This window comes from Saccopteryx bilineata, chromosome 1 (genome assembly GCF_036850765.1).
Source record: "Saccopteryx bilineata isolate mSacBil1 chromosome 1, mSacBil1_pri_phased_curated, whole genome shotgun sequence".
NCBI classification, from domain to species: Eukaryota; Metazoa; Chordata; class Mammalia; order Chiroptera; family Emballonuridae; genus Saccopteryx; species Saccopteryx bilineata.
In genome coordinates this window covers 386,106,048-386,110,551 of record NC_089490.1, presented here as the reverse complement: position 1 = coordinate 386,110,551, position 4,504 = coordinate 386,106,048, and the positions used below count along the sequence as shown (strand labels likewise).

General features: G+C 42.6%; 1 non-coding gene across 1 annotated transcript; it reads left to right on the top strand.

Moving 5' to 3' along the window:
* Nucleotides 1–3,114: 3,114 nt before the first annotated feature.
* On the top strand, nt 3,115–3,190 carry TRNAP-GGG (transfer RNA proline (anticodon GGG)). Its single transcript has one exon. It is a non-coding gene; the product is annotated as a tRNA-Pro (tRNA).
* Nucleotides 3,191–4,504: the final 1,314 nt, after the last annotated feature.

Here is a 4,504-nt window from a genome sequence, read left to right as displayed (position 1 = left end):
GGGAATTGATTCACATTGTTTTTGTTTGTTTGTTTAGGAAAAGGAAGGTTAATGGAAGACACCCTGGACCTGACCTGGCAACATCAGAATCTAGGATGGTTCTATAGGTCTCTTTTCTCTTGGTCTTCATGATCCCTCCTGGTGTCTTTGTTTCTGTCTACTAGTCTGCTTCATTGTTTTCCACACTTTTATTAATGCAACAGAAGCATGTTATGGGTTAGAAGACATAATTTTGTCTAATGCACTTAATTTACCATAATCCATATTTGTCGAGACCTATCAAAAGTTCAGTGTGACTAAGTTAATGCGCACAAACCAAAAAGTGGTTCTCAACTTTCAGCGTGCACTAGAATCGCCTGGAGAGTTACTGAAAATCAGATTCTGGGGATGCAGCTAGACTCACTGTAATTCAGTATTCTGGGGTGCAGCCGAGGGAGATAAGCAACATTGATGACTCTGGTGCAGGTGGTTTAGAAAAAGATATTTTGGAATTCCTACTTGTTGTAGTAATATAATGTTATAGTAATTAAATATATTGAAATATAAAAAACAAAAATATGGAAGATATATAAAAGTAATTAAGATATAATATTAAAAATAATTAAGGAAACTAAATAAAATTATGCCATCTGGATAGGAATTAATATAGTGGGTGCAGATGTGATAAACAGACTCTGACTTTCAAGCAGGACCCAGTTAGTGTGTGTGTGAAGTTATACATAGATAAGAAGTGGCTTGAGCCTGACTGACCAGGCAGTGGTGCAGTGGATAGAGCATCAGACTGGGATGCGGAGGACCCAGGTTCAAGATCCCGAGGTCGCTAGCTTGAGCATGGGCTCATCTGGTTTGAGCAAAGCTCATCAGCCTGGACCCAAGGTTGCTGGCTTGAGCAAGGGGTTACTAGCTCTGCTGAAGGCCCGCGGTTAAGGCACATATGAGAAAGCAATCAATGAACAACTAAGGTGTAACAACAAAAAACTAATAATTGATGCTTCTCATCTCTCTCCATTCCTGTCTGTCTGTCCCTATCTATCCCTCTCTCTGACTCTCTCTCTGTCTCTGTAAAAAAAAAAGTGGCTTGATGTCATAACTTTGTAAGTTAACGTAAATAAGAACATCTTAAAAAGTAGTTTGATGTAACATTTCAGTAGATTAACATAAAAGGGGTTCCCTGCGAGGAACTTCCAAAAAGGTGGTTTGAGGTGATAGATTGACACCTCAATACAGGTGTAGATTGACACCAGTTAGAAGGTGTTGGCCAGAAAAGGTACTAAAGCTGAGGGGCCCCCTGCTGCAGTAGTTGCCCAGACTCCAACGTGAACTTGAACTGTCTCCACGCTGCTCTGAGCTCTGACCAGAGATAGCAGAGAGGAGCATGCCAGTGAGCCCCCTTAAGCTGTACCCAGGCATGCCAAAAGGATTTGTGAGTAATAAATGGCCTGTGTGATTCTTGCAACTAATTTGTGTGTCGGTTGTGTTTTTCCTCCGGTGGCAGTTGGTTTCGGCACTGATAAATAGAATCCTCATAGTCATCTCAAGAGTAGTCTCAAAGAGGCTGCCAGCCCTGCTGATAAGCAGGAGTGTCCCACTGCATGGGGAAGTCAAATCAGGGATACCTGATCAATGTAGAGCTTAGGTTCTACTGGGACAATACTTGCCAATTTTTTAAGTACTTTATTTTTCACAATTGGACTTTATCTTCTAGGCCAATGGTTCTTAACCTTGGCTGCACACTATAATCACTTGAAAGCTTAAAAAATGGATGCATGACACCCCAAAATTCTGATTTAATTGATCTGGGATATGGTTTGGCATTAGAATTTTATAATAGCTCCTTAAGTGACTCTAATGTGTAGCCAAGTTTAAAAATTATTGTGCTATGGGGAGCCTTCTGAAGGGTTTTAAGCAGGTAGCCTGTTTGAGAGTGAGATAGTCAATTTAGTGTTTGAATTACTCTAACAATTGAGTGAATAAAGGAACAGAGGGTAATACTGGTAGGAATGAAAGAATAGGAGGTTGAGACCAAGTTATTCAAGCTTAAGATTTGAAAGTGTAGCATAGGTTCTAGGTTAATACACAAACTATGGCCATGAGATTGAGTGGTTTAATTTTAAAATTAAGTGAAGCTCATTAGTGTTAACAAGGTCAATGAACAAAGAAGCTGGGCATGGATGGTAGTAATGAGAAAGAATAGAAGGGCTATGGTTATATATAAAAACTTCAGCCTGACCAGGTGGTGGCGCAATGGATAGAGCATTGGACTGGGATGTGGAAGACCCCAGTTCAAAACCTTGAGTCCTCCAGCTTGAGTGTGGGCTCATCTTGTTTGGGTCAGGCTCACCAGCTTGAGTCCAAGGTTTCTGGGTTGAACAAGGGGTCACTCGGTCAGCTGTAGCCCCCTGGTCAAGGCACATATGAGAAAGCAATCAATGAACAACTAAGGAGCTGCAAGGAAGAATTGATGCTTCTTATCTTTTTCCCTTCCTGTCTGTCTATCCCTGTCTGTCCCTCTCTCTTCTCTCTCTCTCTCTCTCTCTCTCTTTCTCTGTCACAAAGAAACAAAAACAAAAACAAAAAACTTCAAAGAAAGATGTTTTTTATACAAGGATGGAAGAGTAATGGGCTGGAGATAGACCTTTATGAAACAAGAAGTTTTCTGACCCTACATGCTGTCTCTGAGAGAAGAAGTGGGGGACTGGGTATATGAGAGAAAGGGAAAGGAAGAGTAAAAGAGAAGTTTGGAGAGTGCTATGAGAGGGATGGGTATCTAAGAGAGAGAGAGAGAGGGAGAGAGAAAGAATTAGTTCAAGCAAGAGGTGAAGTGTATATTCTGAGATCAGAGACATTTTTAATGATTGCAAGAGTTTTAGAGGGTGTATTAGAAATCTCAGCCTGACCTATGGTGGCGCAGTGGATAAAGCATCGACCTGGAAATGCTGAGGTCGCTGGTTCAAAACCCTGGGCTTCCCTGGTCAAGACACATATGGGAGTTGATGCTTCCTTCTCCTCCCTCCCCCTTCTCTCTCTCTCTTTCTCTTTCTCTCTCTCTCTCCTCTCTAAAAATTAATAATAATAATAAAAAGACACTAAAAAAAAAAAAGAAATCTCAATCAGGCCCTGGCCGGTTGGCTTAGTGGTAGAGCGTCGGCCTGGGGTGCAGAAGTCCCGGGTTCGATTCCCAGCCAGGGCACACAGGAGAAGCGCCCATCTGCTTCTCCACCCTTTCCCCTCTCCTTCCTCTCTGTCTCTCTCTTCCCCTTCCGCAGCCAAGGCTCCATTGGAGCAAAGATGGCCCGGGCGCTGGGGACGGCTCCTTGGCCTCTGCCCCAGGCGCTAGAGTGACTCTGGTCGCAACAGAGCGATGCCCCGGAGGGGCAGAGCATCGCCCCCTGGTGGGCAGAGCGTCCCCTCTGGTGGGCGTGCCGGGTGGATCCCGGTCGGGTGCATGCGGGAGTCTGTCTGACTGTCTCTCCCCGTTTCCAGCTTCAGAAAAATACAAAAAAACAAAAAAACCAAAAAAAAAAGAAATCTCAATCAAGGAGAGTGAGTTTGGGGTTGGGTTTTCTGGAGCTGGTAGCCATTAAGATGACTAGAACTCTTATAGTTTTCTTCAGGATACACGGCATGATTGCACTTTCTATCCCCTTGTAATTAAGGGTGGCCATATGGCTTGCTTAGACTAAAGCGACAAGTGAGCAGAAGCAATGTGTGTTATTTCTAGATGGAACCTTTAAAAGTTAATTCAGGATTTACTATTCCACTTTCTTCTACCTTGGCAACCACTGACATTTTAAATACTGAATTCTAGATGAGCCAGGACTCCTGGCCCAGGGCCTTCCTGTTGATCTTTGATAGACATGAAGCAGGAAGAAGAACTAAACCTTTGGGGTTTTTAGCTCTTGAAATTTGAATTTGTTTCTTACCTCAGCATAACCTAGCTTATTCTGACTGATATAGACATTAGTGCCTCAAAATGGCTCTGTGATAAAAAAAAAAGTTAAATATATTGCATTTGCGTAGACACTGAGTAATAAAAAAAGCATGGAGCTTCTGCAGAGTTTGAAAGAATGACAATTGATGCTATTCTGTGCTAAAGCAGTTGGTAAAACTGTCACTTGATGTAAGTTAGGAGGAATATCATGTGTCCATGATCGTGTAGTTTCAGGGTAAAAATTCAGAGAACAAAGCTTTAGCATCATGTGTTAGTTGTAGATGGCTATATTTGGGGAGAAAAGACAGATTTCATATCAGAAATGAAAAGAAGGAAAGTATATACACAACGAGTGCTTCCCGGTTGGAAGAGTAAACTATTGAGAGTATGGCTGTCACACCACTTCAGATTGGGTGGGCTGAGAGGAAAAGTCTAACAAGGAATATACTGCCCAGTGATGTGGTACAATGTAGTACAGAGCTCCCCTGGACATAATGACAAGCTGTCCCAGTTTGGTGGGACCTTCAGTGCTTAACCTGTGAAAGTCCAAGGCAAGTCGGGAAGAGTTAGTCA